The 13,905-nt window shown below is 43.9% G+C and overlaps 1 long non-coding RNA gene across 1 annotated transcript in view; it reads right to left on the minus strand.

The window, feature by feature from the left end:
• The window catches only part of LOC115087809, a 92,667-nt gene that overhangs the window by 60,778 nt on the left and 17,984 nt on the right, over nucleotides 1-13,905 (minus strand). Inside the window, exons 2-3 of the long non-coding RNA XR_003855618.1 lie at nucleotides 12,123-12,205; nucleotides 11,017-11,269 (exon numbers count right to left, since the gene is read on the minus strand). This is a non-coding gene — a long non-coding RNA (uncharacterized LOC115087809). The remainder of the gene's footprint in view (nucleotides 1-11,016; nucleotides 11,270-12,122; nucleotides 12,206-13,905) is intronic.

Genomic DNA, 13,905 nt, shown 5'->3' on the forward strand with positions numbered 1-13,905 from the left:
ATTGAATGGCCATGTCCCGGCCCGTCCCTCCCTGCCCAGACCCCCAGCCTGCCCCTTCTGAGAGGCCCGGCACTTGTGTGCGTATCAGAGGTTACACGCGTGGCCGGGCCCTTTATAAAACACATGCGCAGGGCCCGGCCATGTGCATAACCACCAGTATTTACACACACGAGCCTTTGAAAATGTACTTGTATATTATTATATCACCTTTCAAAATAATATCAAAGTGATTTACAATAAAATTCATAATTAAAATCCAATAAGATACATAACTTCAACATAAGTTCAGTGATAAAACCCATACAATAATAGGCAAAAACTTTTAAAAAAGCCCAGAAAGATGACTCCAGTAAGCAGCTTAGCTGAAAAATCATTAGCAAAAGCTGAAAGGAAGCATAGTTAATTCATCAAGTAAAACAGGTAAAGGCTTGTTTTAAAACCAAGTGGTAATACTTTTTTGAAAGTCATAACAGAGCAGGAGGGCAAAGTGATGTTATTCATGATAAAGAAAATAACGGAGGGGGTTAAAGGAGTGCTCAGGGATAATTGGAGGAGGCCCATAACAACAAGCACCTGGGGGGAAATGACGGAGGCCCTCGCAGGCCTTAGGTTAGAAAAGATGGCTATGAGGCTGGGCTATTGGAAGCAACATTCCTAATCATGTTCTATGGGGCATTTAGGGTTCGTGAGGTGGTGCTCAAGACCAGCTCTACCACCAGTGGTCCAGCACTATCAGTAGGAGATGTGCATTTGAGGAAGGAGCAGGTGTGATTGTGATGATTCAAAACAGAAAAGAAGAGGGATGCAGTGTGATACTCAATTCGCATGTGAGAAGGCAATTATGCCCAGTTCGGGCGGTGGAGTATGAGCAAATAAGGCCACCGGGGGAGGGTCCATTCTTTAAACAAGGATGGGACAGTTGCTTTGGCAGTTCCAGTTCCAGATGGTGCGGTCAAGACGGCTTGCCTGTTTCACCTTGCCTCAGTTTGCCATCTGATGGATTTGGCACCTCTCTCCTGAACCTCTCCAGGACATCCGCCTCTCTTACTTGGCCGAACTATGGCCACCCACCCACCCTGACGTCATCAGTTGGGCACCAGGATAAGAGCGCACGTGACGCCGTGGCATCAGAAAACTGCTTGCCTGTTTCACCTTGCCTCAATTTGCCATCTGAGGCTTTGTTCAAACACCCTATAGGATCAGATCACCCCTACCATTGTATAGGTAAATGTATTTTAATTACTATTTGCCCTGTCTGAGGGCCCTTCTCAGGCCACTTCGTCATAACCTATGTAAACAGTTTTAAAACTTTGTTCCTTCTGATCCCACCTATGTCTCTTCCGCTGACCCTGTTGTTTCTTTTTTAAAAAAAGAACAAATGTGAAAGTTAGTTTACAGATAACTGGTTTTAGTCACCTGTAACACCATCTCCCTATTTCCATAAACTTACCATTCACCAATATCCCCTTCCCCCTCCACAAACTTCTATTTAAAAGGGATATTAAAACATGTTGGGACCCTCATAGCCCCTTAAAGCACCTTTGCTTTCTAACATTTCTAGGGTCAAGTTATTGAAATTGCTCCCATCTTTCCTGGGAGTGGTGACATAGTCCAGTGTCTGTAACAGACTGAGCCCGACCTTGGGTGCTTATGATATCCTTTGTGTAGCAAAGTCATTGACTATTCTCCTGGACTGCCTGACTCCCAAACTATAATCCTAAGAGGCACAAATGTTTTATTGCAGGAAACCAACCTTGAATTAAGCTGTTAATTCCTTGAAAGATTATTGGTATTAGAAATTAAATCATTCTCCTTCAGAAATTTTAGAACTATACATGTTTGCTTATATTCCCCTTAAAGTCATATTAACATCAAAGCAACCTTCTCTGCAAGCTTAGCTAAACTTAATTGAACTATTATTTCCCTGTATTGTGTGCTCTAAATATTTAACTCCATGAAGGATACAATTTGTAGGCAAACTTACTGAGAATTAAATATATCTATCATCCTAACGGTATAAATTCTGTATGCAGCATATAATATTAGATAATTATATCTATTATCTGTCTATAGCCACCTACGTATGCCTACAATCTCTCTCCCCCCTCAACCTCCCCTCATGCTGCTTGGTGTTATCAGATTCTTCCAGCAACCTCTAACTGGTAAATTTGCTACTGGTCAGATTCTTTTATAGAAAGCTACAGTTTGTTGTTTCTGGAAAGGCTAACCATTAGCAAGCCCTCCTATATGGAAAACAAAGTTCTCATACAATGGGACTATCACTACTAGCAAATTAAGATTATCTGCTTTACTGCTCCTGGCTAGCTGCCAGTGTCCATTCCACATGCTGCCACACTTCAGCACTAATACCCGCACACCTTGGCTCATAAACGAACAGATATAATTATCTATGTTTATAAAACTTAAGCTGTTTGCTGCGTCTGTAGGTTACAGATGGCTGCGACCGCTCTGCCTTACCTCTTTTTTTCCCTTTTCTCCCTCCTTGGGCAAGATGGCTGCCTCTGCTGCCGAGTGCCTTGGCGTCTCCAACTTAGCATGGGCATTCCAGTCCACTATGCTGACTCCCGTGGTCTCCTAGGGCGCCCGCGAGCACATCTCCTACACTCAAATACACGTGATGGTGGGAACCTCGGGGGCGTCCCCACCTCATGACTTCAGTACCTTTGGGTATATCAAGCCTCCTTTTCGCTACCACCTTTGAGTTAGCAAGGACTTCAGTTAAGCTACTCTGACCACTCTAAGCTGCATGCTTAGATGCCGCTTTCACTCCAAGGGCCTTGCTCCTCGGGGGTCTCTCGCTTCCAACTCCCTCCGGGGTCTCTACTAATTAGACAACCGCTCCTTGGGGGTCTTCTCTCTCTTCTCCATTTCAGGATCTCAGACTATCAGGTACTCGCTCCTCGAGGGCCTACCGGTCTATGCTGTATCATGGACCTTCGGTCCCACTATCTCATCACCAGGAAGATGCCTACCCTCCTGTGAGTACCTCTACAATCCGGTGCTCCAACTCCACCCACCAGCTGAGGCATTACCCGCACTGTGGGCTCCTGCCTATTGTGAACATTTGAGTGAGATTCTACATCCGAGCCTGTTGAACGTATTGGCACCTCGTGGATCTCAGTGCCTTACCTTCCTGCTCTACACCATCTATCAACAGCAGTACCATAAAGCCCTCCATCCAGTTCTGTGTCTGATATCTGAGTTCAGCCTATCGCTGTGGTTCCCCACAGGGCCCCTCCCCGTGGAAGGAGTCATCTCCACAGCGACCAAGGGTCCAAAATGCCACAAACACAACACGTTAACTAGTGGAATGCCTGACATTTACAGCAGGGGATTCAGTATAGTTCCCTCAGCCCCCTCACCATTGCCATCTCCCCCGAATCACCTGCAGCCTTGCCTCCTCCATCCCCTTTCCCCTCCCACACACCCTCAACTCTTCAGCAGTCTCACTCCCTCTGTCCCCTCTCCCCAAGAACCAAGAGACAGTTGGAGCCCGTATGGAAAAGGTTTGAAGTTCATACATCATTAGAACCTTTCAGGTTCTAATGATGTATGAACTTCAAACTGAAGGTTTGTATCATATCTCCCAGTTCAGTTTGAACTTCAAACTGAAGGTTTGTATCATATCTCCCAGTACCTCCTTTCTTCCATGGTATACATATTCAGATCCTTCAACCTCTCCTCATAAGTCAGATCCCACACCATTTTGGTTGCCTTTTTCTGGACCGCCTCCATCCTGTCTCTATGTTCAAATCTTCAACCACTCTTCCAGCTTTCTTAAATCACTTTTCATTCTCTCTACTCCTTCAGGCATGTTCACTCTGTTACAGATTTTTGAATCATCGACAAACAGACAAACTTTACCTTCAATCCCTTCCTCAATGTCGCTCACAAAGATATTGGACAGAATCGATACCAAAACCGATCCTTGTGGTACTCCACTTAACCTCTTCAGAGTAACATCCATTTACCATTACATGCTGTCTCATGTCAGTCAATGAGTTTGTAATCCACTTCACCACCTTGGCGCCACTCCCAAGCTTCTCATTTTATTCATGAGCCTCCTATGCGGAACCGTATCAGAATCTTTGCTGAAATGTTGGTTGTTTACTCTTTAAAAAGACTAGGGGACACACAATGACGTTACTAGGTGACACATTTAAAACTAATAAGAGAAAATATTTTTTTACTCAATGCATAATTAAGCTAGATGATGGGTTGGTACTAAACATTCAAAAGACAAACTTGTTGTGGATAGGGAAGCAACCCACAAAGAAACAGCATTTTAACATAAAGAAGGATAACAATGTACTAACCATCAATATGGAAGGAATAATTCTGGAAGTACTTATAGACTCCTGTTTGATGTTTAAGCTGCATATTAAGAAGGTCATGAATGAGGCTTTCTATAAACTCAAGCTTTGGAGACTGTTAAAAAATGTACTTCCAAAGGAGCTCTTTCGTACTGTGTTGCAGTCCTTACTACTTGATCACTTAGATTACTGTAACAGTTTATGGTGGGAGTCCCTGATATGTTACTCCAAGTCTTGGATTTAGTCCAAAATGCAGCCACCCAATTGCTAAGTGGGGTAAGATATTGTGACCATATTACGCCAGTATTAAAAGATCTGCACTGGCTCCCAATAAAGAAGATAGCAGTATTAAAATTAATGGTGATAACCTACAAACTGCTCTATGGGGAGCAGCACTTGGAGCTTGCCCATACTTTGAAATGGTCATATCCTACGACAAACCTTACAGTCAGTAGGTTAGTGGCTCCTTCATCTAAGGATTATAGGTTACAGCTGACTAGGCTGTGATCTTCTAAATGAAATCAGGTAGATGGAGGACAAAAAACGTTTAGGAAAATGATGAAATGTTTGTATTTAGTAGAGTCTTTTATGTAATTGTGTTTGTTTTATGCATGTTAATGTTTTAACAGTGGAAATGTGATATGTATGTTTTAACCTGCAACAGACAACTTGATTGGATTTAGCGGGATACAAGAATTTCTTAATAGATAAATAAAATAAATAAATACAATATGGTGAAAGCTATTAGTGTAGCTGTGTTTAGAAAAGGTTTGGACAAGTTCCTGGAGGAAATGTCTGTAAATCATTATTAAAGTGGAATTGCAGAAATCCACTGCTTACTCTTGGGATAAGCAGCATGGAATCTGTCTACATCTTGGGATCCTGCCAAGTACTTATGACCTGGATTGGCTATGGTTGGAAACAGGATGTTGGGCTTGATGGACCTTTGATCTGACCCAGTATGGCAAATCTTATGTTCTTATGAAATCACAGAGGTCCATATTCAAAACCTATTTAGATTGATAACTCAAAGTAATCCATCTAAAAAACAAATGTAAATTCAGCCACTTATCTAGCTAAATTATAGCTGGATATATAGTTATCCAGTTTTAAGTTAGCCAGATAGAAAAGAGGCGTTTCAGGGGCACTCCAGGGAGGAGCTGAAATATCTGGCTAATGGTAGCCGAATATCGGGTATATCTCAGCTAGGTTTGCTGGATATCCTTAGACCTACTCTTATGTGGCCGGATAACTTGGTACTTATCTGGATATCTTTAAAAGATATCCGGTTAAAAAGCGCTGTATCAGTATTAAAACAGGGGAAAAAAAATAAAAGGGCAGGCAGCTCCCATCCTCATGTAAATTATGTTAATTGTAATGTCTGGCCCATCGCTGCTCAGATATATTACCGCTGTCTGTCCCTCGCGACTCCCCCCCCCCCCATCCTTTTCCCATTTCAACTTTAAAAATTTCTATCTCAACCCCCTCCCCCCCAAATCACTATCCCACCCCCTAATCCCCCTATCCCATTCCACCCTCCCCTTCTCCTGGAGAAAAAAAAAAATCATCCCTGCCGGGAGCAAGGGTGTCAATCACCCGCTCCCAGCGGCTCCAGTGCTGCATCTGATAGGCAGCACCAGAAGTGTAAGCTATGCTCAGTTTATGCTTCCAATGCTGCCTATCAGATGCCATCCTTATGCCTCCGAAGACCACCTGGGCTCTGGCCTTGGGACCACATCTAGCCCACATTTAAACATGGGTGATGATACCAGCTAACTGGCAACAGCAGACACAGGCGCTCCTTTTTCTGGCACCTGGACACCTCCCCCCCCCCTCCCCATCATTGCATGCCAAGCAATGGCACCATCAGACCCGTGTGCCCCCTTTTTCCACTGGCACACGGAGACCTCCAGTACTATGAATCATCCTCCCCTTTGTGGTGGTGAGGCCCCCACCATAGTAGGAACTAGTAACTCCCACTCATTCTCCAACACTTCTGTTGCCGTTTTCAGTGAGAGGATCAACTAGGCATGCTCTTCTATACTTTCTGCTTTACTCACTGTTACTACTCCAAGAATTCCAGGCCCCATCACAATTCGATGGAGAAGGTACAGAGAAGGGCTACCAAAATGAAATGGGGAATGGAACAGCTCACCTATGAGGAAAGACTAAAGAGGTTAGGACTTTTCAGCTTGGAGAAGAGACGACTGAGGGGGGATATGATAGAGGTGTTTAAAATCATGAGAAGTCTAGAACGGGTAGATGTGAATCGGTTATTTACTCTTTCGGATAATAGAAAGACTAGGGGGCACTCCATGAAGTTAGCGTGTGGCACATTTAAAACTAATCAGAGAAAGTTCTATTTTACTCAACGCACAATTAAACTCTGGAATATGTTGCCAGAGGATGTGGTTAGTGCAGTTAGTATAGCTGTGTTTAAAAAAGAATTGGATAAGTTCTTGGAGGAGAAGTCCATTACCTGCTATTAATTGAGTTGACTTAGAAAATAGCCACTGCTATTACTAGCAACAGTAACATGGAATAGACTTAGTTTTTGGACACTTGCCAGGTTCTTATGGCCTGGATTGGCCACTGTTGGAAACAGGATGCTGGGCTTGATGACCCTTGGTCTGACCCAGTATGGCATGTTCTTATGACTTATGTTCTCATCCGACGCCTATCTAAAACCTGCCCAGTTTTCTCAGTAAACCCTGACCTAAGTTAATGCAGCACTTAATGCCGAGGAGACATTTCCATTGTTAAGAACATAAGAAAATGACATACTGGGTCAGACCAAGGGTCCATCAAGCCCAGCATCCTGTTTCCAACAGTGGCCAGTCCAGGTCATAAGAACCTGGCAAGTACCCAAAAACTAAGTCTAATTCATGTTACCATTGCTAATGGCAGTCTATTCTCTAAGTGAACTTAATAGCAGGTAATGGACTTCTCCTCCAAGAACTTATCCAATCCTTTTTTAAACACAGCTATACTAACTGCACTAACCACATCCTCTGGCAACAAATTCCAGAGTTTAATTGTGCGTTGAGTAAAAAAGAACTTTCTCCGATTAGTTTTAAATGTGCCCCTTGCTAACTTCATGGAGTGCCCCCTAGTCTTTCTACTATCTGAAAGAGTAAATAAACGATTCACATCTACCCGTTCTAGACCTCTCATAATTTTAAAAATCTCTATCATATCCCCCCTCAGCCGTCTCTTCTCCAAGCTGAAAAGTCCTAACCTCTTTAGTCTTTCCTCATAGGGGAGCTGTTCCATTCCCCTTATCATTTTGGTAGCCCTTCTCTGTACCTTCTCCATCGCAATTATATCTTTTTTGAGATGCGGCGACCAGAATTGTACACAGTATTCAAGGTGCGGTCTCACCATGGAGCGATAGAGAGGCATTATGACATTTTTCCGTTTTATTCACCATTCCCTTTCTAATAATTCCCAACATTCTGTTTGCTTTTTTGACTGCCGCAGCACACTGAACCGACGATTTCAATGTGTTATCCACTATGACGCCTAGATCTCTTTCTTGGGTTGTAGCACCTAATATGGAACCCAACATTGTGTAATTGTAGCATGGGTTATTTTTCCCTATATGCATCACCTTGCACTTATCCACATTAAATTTCATCTGCCGTTTGGATGCCCAATTTTCCAGTCTCACAAGTTCTTCCTGCAATTTATCACAATCTGCTTGTGATTTAACTACTCTGAACAATTTTGTGTCATATGCAAATTTGATTATCTTATTCGTCGTATTTCTTTCCAGATCATTTATAAATATATTGAAAAGTAAGGGTCCCAATACAGGTCCCTGAGGCACTCCACTGTCCACTCCCTTCCACTGAGAAAATTATCCATTTAATCCTACTCTCTGTTTCCTGTCTTTTAACCGGTTTGCAAGCCATGAAAGGACATCACCACCTATCCCATGACTTTTTACTTTTCCTAGAAGCCTCTCATGAGGAACTTTGTCAAACGCATTCTGAAAATCCAAGTATACTATATCTACCGGTTCACCTTTATCCACATGTTTATTAACTCCTTCAAAAAAGTGAAGCAGATTTGTGAGGCAAGACTTGCCCTGGGTAAAGCCATGCTGACTTTGTTCCATTAAACCAGGTCTTTCTATATGTTCTGTGATTTTGATGTTTAGAACACTTTCCACTATTTGTCCTGGCACTTAAGTCAGGCTAACCGGTCTGTAGTTTCCCTGGAGCCCTTTTTAAATATTGGGGTTACATTTGCTATCCTCCAATCTTCAGGTACAGTGGATAATTTTAATGATAGGTTACAAATTTTTACTAATAGGTCTGAAATTTCATTTTTTAGTTCCTTCAGAACTCTGGGGTGTATACCATCCGGTCCAGGTGATTTACTACTCTTCAGTTTGTCAATCAGGCCTACACATCTTCTAGGTTCACCATGATTTGATTCAGTCCATCTGAATCATTACCCATGAAAACCTTCTCCATTACGGGTACCTCCCCAACATCCTCTTCAGTAAACACCGAAGCAAAGAAATCATTTAATCTTTCTGCGATGGCCTTATCTTCTCTAAGTGCCCCTTTAACCCCTCGATCATCTATCGGTCCAACTGACTCCCTCACAGGCTTTCTGCTTCGGATATATTTTAAAAAGTTTTTACTGTGAGTTTTTGCCTCTACAGCCAACTTCTTTTCAAATTCTCTCTTAGCCTGTCTTATCGATGTCTTACATTTAACTTGCCAACGTTTATGCTTTATCCTATTTTCTTCTGTTGGATCCTTCTTCCAGTTTTTGAATGACGATCTTTTGACTAAAATAGCTTCTTTCACCTCCCCTTTTAACCATGCCGGTAATCGTTTTGCCTTCTTTCCACCTTTCTTAATGTGTGGAATACATCTGGACTGTGCTTCTAGAATGGTATTTTTTAACAATGACCACGCCTCTTGGACATTTTTTACTTTTGTAGCTGCTCCTTTCAGTTTTTTTCTAACAATTTTTCTCATTTTATCAAAGTTTCCCTTTTGAAAGTTTAGCATGAGAGCCTTGGATTTGCACACTGTTCCTCTTCCAGTTATTATATTAAATTTAATCATATTATGATCACTATTGCCAAGCTGCCCCACCACCGTTACCTCTCTCACCAAGTCCTGTGCTCCACTGAGAATTAGATCTAAAATTGCTCCCTCTCTCGTTAGTTCCTGAACCAATTGCTCCATAAAGCTATCATTTATTCCATCCAGGAACATTATCTCTCTAGCGTGTCCCGATGATACATTTACCCAGTCAATATTGGGGTAATTGAAGTCTCCCATTATTACTGCACTACCAATTTGGTTAGCTTCCCTAATTTCTCTTAGCATTTCATTGTCCATCTCACCATCTTGACCAGGTGGACGGTAGTATACCCCCATCACACAAGTTGCGCTATTAACCCCATTTGGGCTACATTGTGAGTATATATTGTGGTTCACGATGTTTCCGGAGAGAGAGAGAGAGAGAGAGAGAGAGAGATAGATATGCTATAGTGCCTCTTCCCTAGACAGGTATTTGTATCCCTATGGGAGGCCCACCTAGTAACTCGAGGTGGGGATTAGGTATGAGTGTAGGGGGTTGGGGGGGCCACTTTGACATTCAACATGAGACGTACGAACAGAACAGTGGTCTCTTGTGAAGATTTGATGGCCTTCGGAGTGAGGAAACTCACTCCAAGATGAGATTTGGACAATGTTCTCTCCACCTAGCTTGATGGACATTCTACCTGGGCAACAACAAGCTAGGTGGAGAGAACATTGTCCAAATCTCATCTTGGAGTGAGTTTCCTCACTCCGAAGGCCATCAAATCTTCACAAGAGTCCACTGTTCTGTTCGTACGTCTCATGTTGAATGTCAAAGTGACCCCCAACCCCCTACACTCATACCTAATCCCCAGCTCGAGTTACTAGGTGGGCCTCCCATAGGGATACAAATACCTGTCTAGGGAAGAGGCACTATAGCACGGCGGCTCTCTCTCTCTCTCTCTCCACACTGAAACAGGCTGTCCAGAAACATCGTGAACCGCGATAAACCTTTACCGGCCTCTAGCGCACAACGTACCGCAAATGAAACAGGTGTAGCTATTGGCAGCGTTAGGAGCCGCGCTAACACTGCGGCTGTTTCGCGGCACACGATAACTCTTTCCTACTTAACATATGCTCCGCCCCCTGAATACAAAATTAAAAATTCGCAAATCGCGTTAACGGCTGTTAGCGCGATTTGCGGAATTATCTCCTGCGGTAACTCCTTGGAAAATGACCCCCTATGTTTGCTTGTTATTCAGTTCCCCTTTCTCCCCTCGTCAAGCCGCTCTGTGCAAGATGTTCGAGGCAATGGGATAGCCGCTCTGTGTTCTCCTTACCATTTATTATTTCTCCTATCCTCTGAGCAGCCAGATCCCAGCCTGGGTCCTTTTTCTTGTTGACCTTGTGCTCATAACTTCCCCAGCCCAGCTGCTCCTTTTCTAATGGCACCTGATCACCCCCCGTTTTAATCTTCCTTCCTTACGGCTGGTGAGCTGCCGCCACAGGAGGGACCAGCGCTGCCTGCAAGATGGACCCTCCCTTCTGAACTAAAAAACAGCCTTTGCGCCGGGGCTGCTATTTCTGTGTGTGCAATTTGTACACCCCCCTCCCCCCCTCCCCTACTTGTTTACCTTTAATTCACTTCCTTCCCATCTTTTCGCAATCCCCTTTTGCTCTTGGCTGCTCTCTCCAGTCCTTCACCCAAATCACCTCCAGTGATCCCGTAAGCCGGTCCTTCCTTTCTCCATCCGCTGCGGTGGGATACCTGACGCCTCACCTCACCCAGCTCTTGCTGCTGCCGCCTCCGTTCTTGGCCCGTAATATACAGGGGGGACTGGCAACTTGCCCCAAGATTTGTCGCGCCCCATTGTCGTTGATGTTCCCCTGCCGTAATAAAAGAATACGCAGTCGTTGCTCGCCTTGTTTGCATGAGCCCCGCACCCCCTGGCCTTCGATGAAGGTGTAACCAGGCTACCCTGACCCAGTGGGGGCCTTCATTTTTTTCCTCCCATGCCCTGAACAGCACCACTCTGCCCCCCCCCCCCACCCACCCCCGTCCCCGCTCTTCTTCTGCATAGCAATTAAGGCTTGGTTTTTAAACAAGCCTTTGTCTTGTACACCTGATGAACTGAATAAGGTTGCCTCACCAACCCTTAAATATCCCAAAGAACCATGGACTGCGTGAATGCATCGCCCCATTTCAGGGGGGGAGGGGGGGGCCTCCCCAGGCCACTCTATTGTGAACTGCTTAAACAGCGGTTACAATTTTGTTTTTCCTGATGTTAGGAGCGATGTTTCTGCGGAATGTCTTTCTTGCTGACCGAGTTGCTTCTTTTGAAAGAGTAAATGTGAAATTACTCTCTGTTCATTGACAGCTGGTTTTTAGGCACCTGCAAGACCACCTCCCTATTTCCATAATCTGACCATTTGCCAATGCCCCCTACCTTCCACCCCCTAAGTGCCTGTCATGTTACCCACATTTTGAAGAGTTGGGTAGTAAAAGCAATTTGCGCCCCCCCCCCCCCCCCCCCCCAGTATCTTTGCTTTCCAGAGTAGTAAGTACAGCCAAGTTACTGAAACTTCTCCCAGCTTTTCTGGCACTGGCAATATAGACCGGTGGTTAAGATAATGATCAGAACAGATGGATTCCCCCCGTATGATACCATACCTTAAACCAAATAATCGGATTATCTTTTAGAGCTCCCAGTAGCTCTTCTATACTTTCTGCTTTACTCACTGTTACTACTCCAAGAACTCCAGGCCCCATCACTGTGTGCTGGCATCCTCGGGGCTCACCCCTCTGCCTCAGAGGTCCGGAACCTGCAAAAAGACAACTGGAAATAAGTCAGCACCTAACATTTTGCTGTAAAGAAAGCAGTTATTTTTAAAACATGGAAATCCTGTTATTCATAGCCCCCCCAGCTGCATGCTGAAATACAAGGAAGAGAATGTTTACACCTTTGTTTATCTCAGGTGTAGGATGCAGATATCTACTGAACACTGCCGCTCAGATACACTTGGGATTACCTATGCCTGACTGAGAAAGACTACTTTATTCCACTTCCCCTCACCATAGCTGACTGCCAGCCCCAGCGCTGAAAAGACTGCTTAAACCTTTGTAGGTAGCATATGTATTTACTTAGTTGATTTATATTCTGGTTTTCAGGCATTGCAAAACGGATTGCATTCAGGGGCTCCAGCGGTGGCTAACTGTGGCCAGAAAGCCGGATAAATACAATTTAACTGACTATATATTTTTTTTCTAAACTCTCAACACGGTCTCTATCTTGCCCGGTTCCACTCCCATCCCAGAATAAAAATGTGCATTTTGCCTGTGCCAAACACGCTTTTAACTCGGTGTACGCACTTTTTAATTCCTGATGCATTAGCATATCATTAGCTTGCTGCATCGGGAGTTAAAAAAAACAATTTCAGTCCATGCATTAGAAGCATGCGCTGACATCCAGCGCACAGATCAATGCATCAGTCTGAAAGTTTTCTGTCTGTTTATCCTCTGCTGGTACTGCGCTTCCCACCCCTCCCTGTTTCCTCCTATTTGACTTCCCGTCAGGACTCCCGCTGCTAAGCCTCTGGCATTGAAGACCCAGTGCCCTCCGCGCCCCTTTGATTACTTTTGAATTTTCTCTCTCTTCCTGTTTTTGTTCCCTCCCTTTACCCTCGCCCCCTCCCCGTGCTTGCTCCAGGCTCACGCCCTGACCAGCTAAGCCGCCTGAAGATAAACTGCCAGCTTGTCGGGACTGTGCATGGGACTCACAAGGATGCTGATCCCCAGTTCCGTTCGTTTCATGCTGTATTCCGATGACTGCTTTGGATGGGCAGTAAATCAATGACGCGGCGATTAGGTGGTGAATAATTGTTGGGGCATTTGTGAATCCATACATGGGAGAAGTTAAGACTGGTTTCCTCTGCTTTGCAGATTCAGTTTCAGGAGACGCACAGGTCCTGCAGGAGAAGTGCTGGGTGACCCCATACAGGCTTTGCAGGACTTTCAGGAGTCAAAGAACCTGTCCATTCAGCTCCTGTATATATTTTTATGTGTTTTTTTTTTTTTTAAATCAATCATTAAAGTCCTCAGCTTTTCTTTTTTTTTTCTTTTTTTGCAGTAGGCCTTCTTTCAAATGTTTTCTAGTGCTAGAAAATAAAATGTTAACAATGTATCTTTTTTCGACTACAGTGGAACTGCGGTAAATGTAGAAATTCAGAAGTTATCTTTCACTTTTTTTGAGCCAAAAAAAAAAAAAAAATTGAGATCAAGGATTTGAAAATTTAAAACAAAAATCCTTTTTGAGAAAAGATTCTAAGGAATGGTAAAATGAACAAAACTAATAATATTGGATCGAATGTCCTGTTTGTGGGGAAGAGAGATCACAGGATATGAAACCTCGGGCGTGATTCAATAAATTGCTTTTTCTTGATATCTCTTTATTTGTGTGGCTCCCTGTTTTGGTGTTAAGGCTGAATTGATGCAGAGGACACACAGTGCCGGGGGGGGCTAAGTC

Source organism: Rhinatrema bivittatum, chromosome 3, assembly GCF_901001135.1.
Source record: "Rhinatrema bivittatum chromosome 3, aRhiBiv1.1, whole genome shotgun sequence".
Taxonomy (NCBI): domain Eukaryota; kingdom Metazoa; phylum Chordata; class Amphibia; order Gymnophiona; family Rhinatrematidae; genus Rhinatrema; species Rhinatrema bivittatum.